This window comes from Oncorhynchus masou, chromosome 1, assembly GCF_036934945.1.
Source record: "Oncorhynchus masou masou isolate Uvic2021 chromosome 1, UVic_Omas_1.1, whole genome shotgun sequence".
Taxonomy (NCBI): Eukaryota; Metazoa; Chordata; class Actinopteri; order Salmoniformes; family Salmonidae; genus Oncorhynchus; species Oncorhynchus masou.
In genome coordinates this window covers 79610641-79627263 of record NC_088212.1, presented here as the reverse complement: position 1 = coordinate 79627263, position 16623 = coordinate 79610641, and the positions used below count along the sequence as shown (strand labels likewise).

Sequence of the window (16623 nt, the reverse complement as noted above, 5' to 3'; positions counted from 1 at the left end):
TTTGCCTGTGTAAACACAGCCTAAGTAATCAGAGTTTTACACACCGTAGGCAAGTAGCCACACAATCAGACATTGCAATGCTGTGGTCATTTACAGTTAGGAGACTACACGGTGTGTCAGGTAATGACATGGCTAATCATCAAAGACTACGGGTTAATAGTCTGTGTGTGGATTTACATATGATAGCCAAGTAGTCATTGCAATCCAATGCTGTGGTCATTTACTGTTAGCAGACACCAGATATTACAGATCAGACATTTCTGTCCCGGTGACTAAGAGACATGAGCCCCGGCCCCCGAGGGGCCTGGTGACCATGCCAACCATGGAGATCTGCCAATACCAAAGTCCAGCAATAGCAGAGGCTCTCAGCTGCAACCTCAAACAGATTTCAGAGCAGATCTGCTTTCAGCTGCGGTGATCCAGTATGACAGTTAGTTCCCCTAGCACTGGCCTGGGCCAAAGGAGGGTGGGTTCAGGGGCTGTCTCCCAAATCGCACCCTATTCCCTAAATAGTGCATTACTTTAGACCAGGGCTCTTTAGGGAATGCAGCCAGTGACACAACACCTTGAATTTGGCCCAAAGGCCAGTAAAGTGCATCTTCTTAAGGACACCTAATAATGTGTAATGGGAAAGTATGATTTTGCCATATAAACATGTTCAGTACAAGTTGGAGTTCCGTGGTATGGGGTTCTCACTTCACAGGCTCTGTCCCTTTCATTAAATAGAAACAATAAACTAAAAACATGTCGGTTGTTAAATTACAATTTTATAATGTAAAGTTTTCAGAACCCCAATCGCTTTCAATTACGGAATGCAGTTAATTTGACATTCATTTTTTTAATGGTAACGCATCACTGTTGGATGAAAGGACAAAGTATTTAAATATAACAACTATTTAAATTAATCATTGAGAAAAGCCAAACCACATCCAAGGCAATTAAAGCAATATAGTGAACAGTGTAAGTGGATAATTAGCTGATTCTAGCACAGAAGCTAATGTAACCGGTTGCCAACAGTTCCTAGAAGATACTACAGCAGTTAAAGAGATTGAACGGGATGTTAAGCACTTACAAATGGGTAACATATTGTACGAATTGGAATTAGATCTTTTTTTGTGGGATGTAACATAACATATTATACGAAATGGACGACTCCTTTTGGCTCGTTATCACTTTTTTACAACTACTGACTGAAATTATACAAAACCTTTATAAAATACATCTTTAAGCACCAGTTAAATCTAGAACCAGTCATAATTCAAGTCATTTTGGTCTAGCAGAAGGAGGAACAGCAACACCATATAAGATATGAGGAACAGTTGCTGAGTTAGTAACATCTCTTTAGGCTATGGGCCTACGTTTGGAGTGCTGCATGGGTCTGGATATGAATCTGTAACGTTGCTTTTTGCAAAGCTTCAGACTTTAATTTTCACAAAGACACCATAAGATATTTCATTTGGCTGTAGCCTATTAGAACAGACCCCATTTTTAAAACATAATTCTCACAAATGTTCCTTGCCGTTTGAACTAATGCAGCTTGTCCTGTCAGTTTACACAGGCTACAGATGAAGGGCCATTGTCTCACATGACATAACAGTGAGGACTCTCCTGCATGGCAAACATCACAGGCCAGAGAAACTGTATTCAAGAGTCAATTCCAGAGAAATAGCATCACTGAATCATTTTTAAAAAAGTACAATTTTGGATCTGTCCAATGGTCATTTCAGTTCTATTTAATCCTACTCATTGACTGCATTTAGAACTCCATCTATGAATCTGAGAGGGGTTACATTTCCGCAGCCCCATCCCTCCGCTGTATACCAAAACAAATGGCCGGGCTGCAGCTGCTTTCTCTAATCTCAGAATGTAGCTTTAAGCCTGGCATCTCTTTTCAATTATAGGACTTCTTGCATCAGAACTGCTGAGAATGATCAGCCCTCACCACAAGCATGGACTACCCTTGTGTAATGTACAGTACTTAAACAAACTATTTACAAAGGCCAACCAATCAGAAATAGCTTTGAGACATGCCTGGCAAGCAGCCATATTTGATTTGCAATGCAAACAGGAAGGCCTTCACATTACTACTCAAATGCATGGAGGCAGATAAGTGGAAGGGACACAGTATGGGAAATGTTGACTGGAATATGAATACCCAATTTCAACCTCCAACCTTTTGGATCCTGTGCATGTCAGAGGTGTAGTATTTTATCAGTTGCTGTTGGCAGGAGCGTAGTCCAGCGAGCTGCAGCTGTGATACTTGAATGTCGTGTGTTGCCTGTTGCTAATTATAACTGAATTTGAGAATGTGACAGGGTGGGAGAGCACAGGAGTGTACCCACTGAACCGTGGGTTTGGGTCACATGCTCTTAAGTGTCTGGGTCCAAACTAAGGCAAGTTACAGTTCTCTACACTTCTCCCAGAGTGTGCATTAGCACACTTTCTCAGATGGATTTTACAACGGTGGAAACTGCCTTCAGCCAACGATTAAACCAATCCCATGCTTTTTAATCAATACTCTTCTGGAAAAGGTTGAAGAATCAGATTGTATCCTAACTAAGCGTTAGGCACAGGCAGGCACAGAAAAGCCCTGGTCTTCAAAGTTCAAAAGGAGTCCTGCCGAAGTATTGGAATCTCATGATTTGGCTCTTTTGTATAAGGTTACACATAGCTGGGCTGGGTCACACTGAGGTGTGAAATTCAGATATATTGTTGTTAATGTGCACGGACACAGCCCTCGGGCTGCATTCCAGAACGTGGCTGCTACTATGGACTGCATTCATATAGTAGCTTAGCTTCCATAATCACACCTAAAATGGTTCTTAAGAGTATTATAGAGGTTAACTCACCTTTATACCCAAGTGTGTTACCCAGTGGAGTGATACACAACGCATTAATCAAGAGACTGGCTACAACTTAAGTGACCAAATTAAATGATGTAGTCCAATAAAATCAATAGGGGACTAAGGATACACAGCAGTTATTGTTAGGAATAGTTCTCTGCCCCAACCACTTCCTCTGCTCTGTAGTCTGCACACATCAACCAAGCCCACAGAGAGCTACTTATCTTCCCCTGCGTCTCATCTACATCCTAGTAGGCCTGGGTCTCACCTCTCCCCTCAGAACGAAGGCACCTGACTGCTGGCCTTGGCAGCAAAGCCCCCTCCTCTCCCCTGGTCCTCCAGACCACCAAGTTGACATTGCACATCCTGCTGTCATTATGCTGCCTGTCGACAGACTGGTTGACTCCCAAATAGCACTCTATTCCCTACAAAGCTCGTCAAATGTAGTGCACTATATAAGGAATAGGGTGCTATTTGGGACTTAGGGCAGCCTCCAGCCCTGCTCATTACTTCCTCTCCCTGGGTTTTGATGACAGGCAGCAGAGGCCACTCTGAACACAACTCAGGCTGGATCAATAAATTAGCCATCACACTCGTGAGGAACTCCTCCCCAACCGGATGCTATTGGCCTTAGAGATCTTTATAAGCCATAAACACACTGGCCTGTGGCTTTGAGAGGCTCTTATTATCGCCTATAGTTGGAATGTGGCACTATCAGGTTTAGTATGTAAAATACAGAACAATGCATGAACCAGCGGTCAGCACCATGTGGGAAATGGTATGGATGCCAAACAAACTGACAGACTGTAGCCTATAATCATAACAGAATGTGTGTTAACGCTTACAATCATATTGCCAGAACAGACCCACATACAAATGCTGTCATGTATCCCATCCCATCATCACATATTCATATTAAACTTCTGCTGCTAAAGTGATGTATTCATTGTTCATATTAAACCATGTGAATATAAATACTGCATTCACGGGAAAATAAGGCAGCTATGCTGGTTAGCATCAAACATCAGTTTCATAAAGGGCTTCATTGTTATTCTAAATACTGTCACTTCATGCCACTCATCTCAGTGCTGGGAATTTGACAAACGGGCCCATTGAAACAATAAGAATATTTGTCAATCACTGCTGCTTTGACAGAATGTAGCTCAAACTGCTAATAATGTAATGGATGAATACACACATTTAAAAAGGTCAGAGCAGTTTCTAATACAAGGAGGAAAAGGCTTTTGATTGATGGGGATGACTGACCTGCAGTGCATACTAAGCATCAATAAGAACGGTTAAATAGTTCTTATGGAGGAATATTATACAAATGGTCAAGTGGAAAATTAACCAGGGTTGCGTTCAGTAAGACAAAACGGTAGGCAACAGCTGAATTCAACGGAAACAGTACTGAACGAACAGTTGAAAATCATTGTGATTATAGTGCTGTACGAGTTGTGATTTCAGATGGTCACACCCATATTGATCAGGCCACACATATCAAATCTGAGCAAACATACCTCAGATTGTTGATGAACGGTACGCTATGTTTTAGGGAAATGTGTCGTTCAGTACAAACCGTCACACAACCTAGCAAACGTTGATGCGACCTGAACGCTCCCCATGTGTATTCAAATACTTCATTGCTTTTCTATGACAGAGTGGAAGACCAATCCTCTGGGAAAAGCCATGCAGCCCCTCCATCGGTTTCAACAACTAGACCAGGGCCCAGTTTCCCAAAAGCATTTTAAGGCTAAGTTAATCATTAAAACCACTGAGCTCAATGGTTCTAACGATGAACATAGCCTTACGATGCTTTTGGGAAACCGAGCCCAGAGCTGTTAAATTCCGGTCCTGGAGAGCCCAAACGCTACTGCTTTAAGTTTCTACCTGGCAGTTAATTGCACTTTCCTGGTGTCCTCAGTCTTATTAGAAGAAGAGCATGAAAAATAGAAGTGTTTTGGCCCAACAGGATTGGCATTGAACAGCCCTGAACTAGATGAAGAGAAGGTGCCAACCCCATGTAGAGTGACATTACCTTACCCTGGCCGATCAATAGGATCAATGACTAATTTCACAGACATAACAAACCAATCCCAGTATGGTAGGTGTCCCAACAGAGCTATCGGTCAGTCTTCTCAGACAATATGTACCCAGAACATCCTCACTAGAAGGCCATATCTTTTTACTGGCACGGGAGTTTTCCGAACCAATAACTTTTTGTCCATAAAACTACCCAAAAAAACCTAGCTTGCTCAGCAAACGTTTCAAACATGCCCCTTTTTCTGCCACTCATAACAGTGTCAACCGTCTGCTTACCAGCTGAAACCAACAAGTCTACCTCTAGTCATACTCCAAGATTCTTATAGGCTAAATGATAAGTTTGCCCAGCTTTACTAGTGGTCCTTTACAAACAGCAATAAAATAAGAATGCAGTCATTTGAATAATCATTCACCACATAAAAAAATAACGAACATTATTTTGTACTATTCTCAAAAGGATCGAATTGTAGTTATACCAAGCAATGTTAGGCGATGTTGTGCCAAATGAATGGTCAATTGATGATATTCTGCATTTAATAGGCTACATGATCACAGTGGTACGTCAATGCAAGTCAAGGGGTGTGGCACTACCATGTGCTGCAAGAAGGCACACATTTAAATCAAAGTAAATAGAGTCATTCGTGGATACTCCACAGCCAACAATTATCCGGACCGTTGCATATTCCTGGTTACAATGTTGCGGTTCTTATGACGAGCGACACCTTGATATATTGTAGCGACCAGCACCCACGTTGGTGCAAAGCTCACGGACGTGGAAAACTGAAATACTGGACGAGTGTGGTTGGATTTAAAATTCATTCGCGTGCTTATTCGGCCAGATTCACTATGCAATGAGTGCCTCTGATATAGGGAAACAGCTTGGTACACTTGTTTCATATAAAACATATCAAAGCATATATACTTCAATCGCGTATCATGTATAAACGGAAATAATGCAAAGTTTTAAAAGGTGTCTAGTCTAGTGGTACTCACTGATGGTAGCGGCTATCGGGTTATAATATGGCGGTTTCAAATCGCCCCCCTCCATGCAGTTACAATTGAATTGCCATGACCCCTACGCATGCACAGCCTATATTTCTAACAATAATGTAGGTTATTTGTTACATAGGATATACTCAGTAATGTTGATTACGTTTACAAACGGTGTTATTATAAAGGGCTCAATTTGGCACTCATTTCACAAACAGAGCGACCCCAAAACACATGGACTTCGACTCCTGCTTCTCTTCTCACCAAATGCAATGTATGTGGTCGTTTAGCCGAAGGGTACATTTGGGTCTAAACTACTTAATTTCCTGTAGTAGTATGAAAAATGCAATGACGTTCATGTGAAATTCCTCAACAGCCAACATCCTCTGTAGCCTAATCTCACACCATGAAATGTGATTTTGACCATAAATTCAGGAAAAGTAGGGGACACGCTCACTGTATGTACAACAGTTCAGAGTTTACATATCAGTAAAAACTATGCAGTAAGGATAACTCTGAAACAAGACATACAATCCCATTCATTCAATAGTCAAGCAAGGTTTAAGGTCTACATCGCCTTGCTCGCTGTTTTGCAACGCACTCCCATCAAATCCCTAATTAAATCAAGCATGGACAGAGAGAATGTCTCATTTCGACGTCTATTCAAGAAGCGGACTGGACATACATAATAAGCCGGCAGAAAATGCTATCCTACCTGCTAATGTTCTACTGCTTCATTGCCTGCAATCAGCCCTTCAGATGCACATATAACCAGACGTCCTGCTCTATTGAGTAAAAACCCGTCCTCGCTGAGGAAATCTCAAAGTGGCCAAATAAGAACAGTAGTGGTGGTTGGTGTTGAAGGGAGGGGAGGTGTTGGGGAGAGCGGAAACACGTCATAAAAGAGGGACCTTAAGGGGCTTTGTAGTCACTTCTGCATTGTAGACAATTATGTCCGTAGCTGTGTTCCATCTACTGTTGTAAAAAGCGCTTTGAAGTCCATTAGAGGATAGGGTCTGAGAGAGACGTCGCCATGCTCCCACAAGCAGGAGCATAATAGTGAAACATAATAGAAGTATATCAGGGCCCAGTTTCTAATAGCGATGGAATTTAGGCTTACGACTGTTTTAACCATGCATCTTTCCTAAAATGGCCCGAATATGTAACATGCGTTTCCCAACACCACATAGACTTACCACATCATTGCGCACATGTTAGGCTACACGTCATTAAATATATTGAGATAAATTACAGACAGCAGCCTACAAGTAGCAAAATATAACTCAATTGATAGAGCTTGAAATGTACAGCACTAGTCAAAAGTTTGGACACACTTACTCATTCAAGGGTTTTTATTCTACATTGTAGAATAACAGTGAAGACATCAAAACTATGAAAAAACACATATGGAATCATGTAGTAACCAAAAAAGTTTGAAACAAATATATTTTAGATTCTTCAACGAAGCCACCCTTTGCATTGATGACAACTTTGCACACTCTTTGCATTCTCACAACCAGCTTTATGAGGTAGTCACCTGGAATGCATTTCAACTAACAGGTGTGCCTTGTTAAAAGTTAATGTGTGGAATTTATTTTTATTTGAAGCATCATTTTATACGTCGCTTGTTTGTATCAATTGCAAAGACATTGGCAAGTTTGTATTTGTACTCAACTTTGTTCTGAAGTTATCAGCAGAGAGATAGGGATGCACCATGTGATTCTATGTTTAGTGGATATTTTCTGTGTATAAAGTGACGCGGTAGGCCAAAAAGCATCTGACTACACACTTAGCCCCCCCAATCTACTATAGAGGAGGAACGCTGTGTAGCCAAACTTGGCACTTGTTTTCAGGGCAGAGTGTAGTAGAGGAAAGAACTTGGCACTCGCTGTCAGGGCAGATGAATTTGAAATTAAGACAAACCCATAAGGTGGTGTTAACCCACAGAGTGAGCTGCAGACAGAAGTATAAGGACAATATTATTCCAGGGATTCTGGTGTGAACACCCTGGAACACCTACACTCAGTTCAGACCGCCTGTTGCTAATCTTTACCCTTAGTTCTCATGTTAGGCTTTGCTTTGTCCAAATGTTTTATTTTATTTACTATACTAAATGATCTTTCTGTAAAAACAAAGAGCATTGATAAGCACATTGTAATTACTAATCAAGTACAAGACTGCTCCTAATATAGTAATAAAATAATATGTGTTGAACAAAAATATACACGCAACATGCAACAATTTCATTTATTTTACTGAGTTACAGTTTAAATAAAGTCAATTTAAATAAATAAATTAGCCCATAATCTATGTATTTCACATGACTGGGCAGGGGCGCACAGGCCCAACCACCCACTGGGGAGCCAGGACCAGCCAATCAGAATGAGTTTTTCCCCACAAAAGGGCTTTATTACAGACAGAAATACTCCTGTTTCACCAGCTGTCCGGGTGGCTGGTCTCAGACGATCCCGCAGATGAAGCTGGATGTGGAGGTCCTGGGCTGGTGTGATTACACGTGGTCTACGGCTGTGAGGCCGGTTGGACGTACAGCTAAATTCTCTAAAATTACGTTGGAGGTGGCTTATGGTAAAGAAATTAACATTCTGGCAACAGCTCTGGTGGACATTCCTGCAGTCAGCATGCCAATTGCATGCTCCCTCAACACTTCTGGCATTGTGTTGTGTGAAAAAACAGCACATTTTAGGGTGGCCTTTTACTGTCCCCAGCAAACAGATTTGTGCACAAAATTTGAGAGAAATACTCTTTTTGTGTATATGGAACATTTCATTTCAGATCATGAAACATGGGACAAACACTTTACATGTTGCATTTATATTTTTGTTCAGTGTAGTAGTCCTGTAAGAACTCGTAAAAAGCTCAAGTCTCACTCAGTCTGGATGTGTACAGCACAAGGATGTCTACAGGTATATATTTATGGTACAGCAACCTAGTGACGTTATATTTGGTGCAATTAAAGCAAACTCAATAAGTGAGAAAATATAGAGGCACATTTAGAAACCAGATTTCACAGAGATTTATTTTCACTCCGACACATTTTCATGTTCAAACATCTTGCTTCCTCTAAAACAAGTAACCGCAGGCATCAATGGGATAGACTTCAAGGCTAGGGCCTGAATCCAACTTGACTGTAGATTCATGGAAATTTCTACATATGGAGGTTTTAATGTCGTGCTTCTGTATTACACACAAAAGCAGAAACAGAGTGAAGACCACTTTCCAAAACGTAATATGCTAATGTGTGTCTACCTGTGGTTAGTGAGAAGAGATTAGCACCGTTGTCTCAGTAGCACCCTAGCAGATACATGAGTTACTCTTTCTTTTAAGGAAATTATTTTCATTTCTGGAAGGAAAAGTAAAATCGGTATTCCATACTTGTTCTAAATGTTTTTTAGATTCCTTAACCTATGTTTTACCAAAACAAGTTAGTATGGCTGAGTTAAATTCCATAAAAGAAGGGCTTGCCGCATGTGGATGAGCATTAAAATAAAGCTATATTCGGCCATAGCCCTTCTCTGGTTATTGTATGACTGCTGTATGACAGGTCAAATAAAGTAAATACTGCCACCCCGTGATTACCCGTGAGAAGTGCAAACATGTGCCGCACACCTGCTGCTTGTAAAGAGGGCATGATTTTTGTACATTACCAAAGACACTTCCTCTTTGGAATGACATGCGGTAACCATCTGGGTAAAAAGAGAAGTCAGATCATAGTTCCAGTCTCAAACATGATATGGAATCTAAAAAGGTCAAATTAAAAGACGATCATACCTGTGTTGGAGACAAAGAATTCAGTCTCACACAGCTGGTTTGGCCTATCCTGGATACAATCATTTTACTGAACAAATTAATCAAACAAGTTAGTTCTGCTTTGGTAATATCCTTATTTGTGGCAGACCCACTAGTAGAGCAACCCCTCTTCTTCCTCCTCCTCTTCGGCTGCTTTGGGCTCAGGCTTCCTGATGGAGGACTCCATCCCAGGCAGACTTGTCCTCCTCCGTGCAGCCGTCGCAATCTTCTGCACCAGCGCCACGTCCCAGGGGTGGGTGACGAAGCTGAGCACCTCCCCATCCTCCACACTCCCTACCTGGCCCACCCGTCCAGCCTGGTGGATGTAGTCCGTGTGGGATTCTGGGAAGTTGTAATTGACCACCAGACAGACCCTCTGGGTGTCCAGTCCACGGGAAGCGATGTCGGTACAGATCAGCACGTCTACCTATAGGGATAGAATTTGAAACATAGCCTATAACGTGTCTGTTATTAATAACATGTTAGCTATGTGTTTTGTTATGATCTGTGGTCAATGTGTTATTTTTACTGGGTGTCTTTTTAAAGTGTTTCTTTATTGTGTGACATGGAGTTTGTCACACAATATGTACATAGATATTGTCACATGGAGTTTGATAAGGAATTTGAAACTGCATAAGCAGACAAAGTATTTTCTCGTCTCATATCACCTGTCCCTTCTGGAAGGAGTGGAAGATTCCAGCCTGGAGGGAGGCAGGCATCTCCCCCTGCAGTCGGACGTGTCTCAGCCCCATGTCCTCCAGGGAGTAGCCCAGCCAGTTGACTGTAGAAGCCCGGTTACAGAACACCAACACCCCAGCCTTGTCCTGCTCTGCTGCCTTCAGCGCCTGGTGGAGCTCCAGAAGCTTGTCAGCTCCCCTCACCTGAACATGGAATAATACAGATTTGTTATATATAGTATACTATAAATAATATTCTATAATTTATACTTTACTAATTTAATACTATAAATGATATAGTAATTTATAGTATTAAATTAGTAAAGTATAAATTACTAATGTGATTCATAGTATTCTGTCAAACTATTTTATTTTTAAAGTTAAATCGCAGGATTTGCTATGATGAATCGCGATTAATCGCAAATTCAGAATTTGCTCAATTTGAGCAGTAATAGATTTTTAGACAAAAAGCATTATGGAATATTGACATCTTGATTTTGTCCAATGTAACGGTAAGCAAAATCTGATAAATTGATGAACTCTTTCTTTAACCTCAATGTCAACTTGATTTGACATCGCATTGTTGTTTTTAGCTGTATAGATGTATTTGTAATGCCTTCAGACAATGTGAATAATCATGATTTAAAAAAAGTGTGCACTAAAATGACAAAAAGTTAACTCCAGGTAACTGATCAACTTTGACAGCTCTACTATAAATACCCAAGTACTAGTACATGGTTTTTATATAGGCCCCATAGACACTTTACAATATTGAAGAACACCAAAGAAACAAAGCACTAATACCAAACCAATGAAAACAAGGAAAAAAGTGGGGAATACCTTCAGGAAGGTCTGTTTTACATGTGGCATGAGGAAGTGAAGATTCTTGCTCTTGATGGTCACCATGCTTCCCAGGTCCGTCACCTATAAGAACAAGTCAGTCTCATTTTAATATGCATTTTTCCATGGGTCTCAACACATTTTACATAATGATGCAGGAATATGCACGGCTTTTGACCAGAGTCCTTTGTGGTAGTGCACTATAGTATAGGGAGTAGGGTCAATAGGGAGTTTGGGACGCAACCAATGTAGGAAAAAGTAATGATAATGACCTGACTGAGAACCTCTCCGAACCCACCATGGAACGTGGCCCCCACCACCACCAGCTGGGCCTTGCGGGTCGGGCCGGGGTGTCAGGTCTCTGAGGGGTCGGGGGCCACGCGGGTCTGGGCCAGGATGCTCTCCAGCATGCCAGAGAAGCTGGGATCAAACATGGTGTCTGCCTCATCCACCACCATGAAGCTCAGCTCCCCCAGGTCTAGATAGCGTCTCATCAGGACCTTGACGAGGGCCCCAGGTGTGGCCACCAACACATCCGGGGGACCCTTGGTGAAGGCCAGCTTGATGTTGCCCACACCTCTCCCACCTCCCACTGTCTTCACCATCAGCCTGAATGGGCCACACAGGCTCCTGGCCACAGCTGAGACCTGGTCAGCAAGTTCTCTAGAGGGGACAATGATAACAGAGCGTGTCCTGGGTGTGGTCTCTATAGACTTGGAATCTGCTGCTTTCTCAGCCTGTAGTTTGTGAATGACAGGCAACAGGTAGCTCAGGGTTTTGCCGCTGCGCACAGGATGTTGTAGCCTTTCAGGAGCTTGGGGATGGTTTGTAGTTGAACGGTTGTAGGGCGAGTTATGTTGTCCATGCCCAAAGCCTCCACTAAGTCCGGGCAGAGGTGAAGGTTGCTAAATGTAATAGGTTTACTCTTCTCTTTGAGTTTGTCACACTCCTCATCCTGGATTTCAGTGACAGCGGGTGGAGTACGCTGAGTGTTGTTAACCGTGAAGTAGTCACCAAATGATTTGTTGTGTTTCCATCCTTTGGAGGAGAGATGGGAATGCTCAAATTTCCCAAGTGTGTAGCCTGCGGACTGATTCAGTTCTGGGTTCTTGCTTTTGATTAGGAGCTTGCCAGCCTAGATGGTGTTGACTTTGTTCTTGCCTCTCACTTGCCTCACATTTTCTACCTGCTCCTGCATTTGTCTGGGAATGCGAATGACCACAGGCTGTGCTGTGGTTGACATGGGATGGACACCACAGGCTGAACTGATTGTACCATGAATACATGCTAATGCTCTGAAATGACCCGAGGACGAGTAGTTGTGTTTTGATATCAACGTAAACAACACTGAGTAGCCGACCTTCACAGACTGCATTCTGATGGTAAGTTGGCTAGGAGGAATCAGCTGGTGCACGTCTTCACCAACAAATAGACAATATCGTTTCGGTTGTATTTCATTATAGTATATAATTTATCAAATGCTTCCGTGAAATACGTTTTTACCGGACTGTATTTTCCGTTAAATTTCAAACATTTAATTGCACACGCGTCGGCGGCGAATAATGATGACGTCGATCTGTCGCAAGAGATGACGCCTTCCTTATAGAATAGAACGGGTTGCCCAGATAGAAATCTAATATATGGTAATGAAACAGCAGGGAGCAGGTCTCGATCCCTCGACCTTCTCGCCCAAGGTCCGGTGCGCTATCGACTGTGCCGCAAAAACATGCTCGTGCGGCAGAGTCGATTTCCGCTCTTATAAACCCAGGGTCGTTACAATATATAATGGACATTTCAACAACAACAAAAAATGCTCTCCAGATGTTGTTTTTATGACATTTTGCTGTTTAGAAAGATAGATGTATTGTACATTATGGAACGTTTTTAATAGTACGTGTCGGCTACCGGTGTGGTACTCGAATGGAACAGGGTCAAATTTGTGGGCCAACTTCCATCCACAGTGGGATCAGTCTTATATTTCTGTGTTGCGTTAATGTATTATTTCACTTGAGTACAACTTGAGTTAGGCTGTGTGGATTGGAGACAGACAGCCACGTCATTATTGTGTTTCAATACTGGGTTAATTGTTCAATTCAATTATACATGTATCTGTCTTAAAACCATTTTGATATTGATCCTTACTAGTATGGTTAAACTTTGCTGTGTACGTATGTGTGGTAGACTAGTTTGATGAGCTTCTATCCGTGATCTGCCATGATGATACATGTACTAAATCATTATTGTAGACTATTGTACTGAAGAGCCACTGACAACCTGTGGACCTTTTTTGGCATTCTATATCCCCAGCCCATGCCTGTTTGAACTATTTTATAATCATTTATATTAAAATCGATATTTTGCGATAACCTTATGATGACTTCCAGGACCAGTGTCCATTCAGGTCTTCTCTGACACTGCTGACCTAAAAGAACATAATTCATAAAATAGAATAGACTTGTACATTTATACACTACAAAACAAACAAGAAAGTCATACATGTATTGAACTTCTCTCCACCCTAGATCAAAGCCAATGTGATGGTACAACCCACATGATGAGCTCATAGCTCTATTCACGCTGGACCTGATGATGAGGATTGCCTCTGATGATCTCTGTGGTTCAGTAATTACTGATCTGTCACCAGTATTGATCCCTCACCAGGCACAGTTCCCATGCTCTGAATGAACCGGTTGTCTGATTGATTTTCTGAAGCGTCAGGACATCACACATATACGCTGCCAGTAATAGAGTATCTGACTGTGTCACGTGTTGACTGTTAGTTCAAGCGTTGGGCAACACTCTGACATTGCTATCCAGAACAGTACTGGTGGCAATAATAGGAAAAATAGAAGAGCTTTGACAGTATTAGAGAGAACTACGGGAAAGAATTGAGCAGTGAGGAGAGGCGAATCATGTTGGGTCTTGATTGATTTTGTTGTTGTTCTTTCAGTAAACAGTGGAGGGCAGCCTACATCAAGGATGAAAACCAGTAAGTCAAACGCGTAAGCCACAAAACCTGTCGTATGCTCCAATCGATGTCTATCTTGTGTATGCATTTTACACACTTCTTCATCATTTTTGTGCCAATTTCTCAGCCAATTTTTCCAGTATACGTTTGCATTATTTCATAGTTAAATAAAGGTTCAATTTAAATGTAAAAAAATATGAATATGCTACATGGTGTCTACATGTACCTATTTTCACTTAGGTGTTCAGTCAAAATGCTTTTTACTGTTATACTCCGTTCAGTTATGTACCAATATGAAATAGATACATTCCTGCCATTTGCTTTCTTGTGGTTCTGTATTTTAATACAACCAAGCAGGCCTAAAGAAAATCCTTTAGAATTCAGATAAAATACATCTGAAATAATCCTGTCTTCTCCATATTTAGAAAGTTAGAAATAAGCCTCCTTCCTCAAGTGAGGAATTCAGACAGATTATTGTGCAATATAATAATAACTGTCAATATTTAACCCATATTATGGCTCACGTCAGTCAAGGTGATGCATTGAAGTTGTGCAGTCTGTGTACTATGCTGTGCAGAAGCACAAGCCTCAATCCTTGAAAGAGAGCCTCACACACCTCTCTCACACACAGGACAAGTGAGGGGGTAGAGGGTTTATTTTTTCCCTCACTACTTTCTTTACGAGAACTTAATATCGTTAACCACATCCACACCCTCCCACACAATTTGTGTACACTGTGTTCTTTATCTTCTCCCTTTAAAGGTCATCTGAGAAGATAAGAGGCACACGGGTAACCTGAATTAAGCAGCAACCAGTAGTGGGTCTGGAGACATGCTCTTACAGCAGTAGTGTTATAATGCCTTGGGGTCATGACGATCATATACATTACATACCATACATACCCATGCATTCTGCATTGTACTCATACAGATGTCAATAAAACAAATAATAACCTACCATACAAAAGAGAATGCATACAAATCCTACTGAGTCAGTGTTTACAGTGTTGGACAGGTTGTGAGATAGACAAGAGCTAAATCTGTTATTTACTTTTTAAATCTTATTAGAATATTTTTTGAATATTGTTTATTAAAACTGAACTTTCAAAATAACTTTTGTGAAATAACATCAGGGAACTTCAAGGTTAGTAAATTATGTTATTTCTCTATTTTGGCCGCAAAACATCTTTGTACATAACCTTGTCCTATATAAATCCAATAATTTTCCCATAATATCAATATTGCAGCAATAAAATGCAGTGATTAGTTTGTTGCCTAATGTACCAAAAGAGAGGGTTATGCTTCAACACTGAATTGTCTTTTGAATTAAACAGTAATTTCTAAATTAACTCAACCATGCACTGTCAAGGTAACATACCTATAGCAGTTTTATCAGTATGATCTCAAACTAGTATATTTTGTAATCGATTTCAATTTCGCCAGCTAATGGCATACAGTGAATGTCAGTGAGGTTTACATGTATTGAGTGCTTTTGCTTGGAAATTTAGACCACAGGAAATGTTATATTTTTTCCGCATTGCTTTTGTGAACTACAGCGTCTGTACGCCTACATGTGTTAAACAAAAACATTATCTTGTTTTTTCTTATCTTTGCTGTATCCGTTATCTTTCACTAATATTCAATAAGAGGATTCTGTGTATGCAAGTGTTCTGTCTCAATGCACCTCAGACAGCGGCAGAAAAATTCAGGTAGGCATAGTAACAAGGTCAGAGATCTTGTTACTATTGTTGGTGTTGGTGACTGAGGGATCTAGAGGTCAAGTGTGCATCATGTTATTACGGTCCAATCAGTGATGGACTGTCGCCACAAAAATTTAGTTACAATATAGTTAAGAGAGAAGGTTTGATGGTCGGCTATAATTTGGTTTAATAATGATGCACAGAATGGTTGGCAGTGATACAATTAAAGTGATTGTGAAATCTGCTCAACACGAAAGGGTCAAAAGGTTTACTTGATCTGCCCAGGCCAGAAAAACTATCCGTATAGTCTATCGGGAAGGGTTCCGCGACTGGCGGCCCATTTTTATAAATGTTGGACATAAAAGACTGTAAAAACACTAGCAAATCAGCTCCACGTGATTTTAATTTTGGAAATCTGTTTCAAAGTATTCCCACGCATAATAGAGACATACTGTATATGTGATCATATAAAAATGTAAGCAAGGTTTGAAATGTTTTAGTCAAATGGTATATCTTTTTGGGCTTCTTGCGGTCAATTTGCAGTCTGAAAATAGTTTGTAATTATGTTCCGGCCCCCTGACCCTCTGCTCAAGACAAAATCGTCCCGCGGCTGAATCTAGTTGATGATCCCTGCTTTAGGGTATAGGATATATTGAACTAATCACATAAGCAATGCATTCCAGGAAAGTGTGATGGCCTACTTAGTATAAGGACAGATTTAAATACTAATGCATATGTCACAGACTTTATCATCGA

The 16623-nt window shown here is 41.0% G+C and overlaps 1 protein-coding gene and 1 pseudogene across 1 annotated transcript in view; both read right to left on the bottom strand.

Annotated features, from left to right (window-relative positions):
- Window positions 1-6697, bottom strand: part of LOC135551394 (talin-2) — a 115038-nt gene extending 108341 nt beyond the window's left edge. Inside the window, exon 1 of the mRNA XM_064982616.1 lies at window positions 6592-6697. The gene's annotated coding sequence lies outside the window, so the exon portion shown is untranslated. The remainder of the gene's footprint in view (window positions 1-6591) is intronic.
- Window positions 6698-8892: 2195 nt separating this feature from the next.
- Window positions 8893-12743, bottom strand: LOC135551384 (probable ATP-dependent RNA helicase DDX28; annotated as a pseudogene).
- Window positions 12744-16623: the final 3880 nt, after the last annotated feature.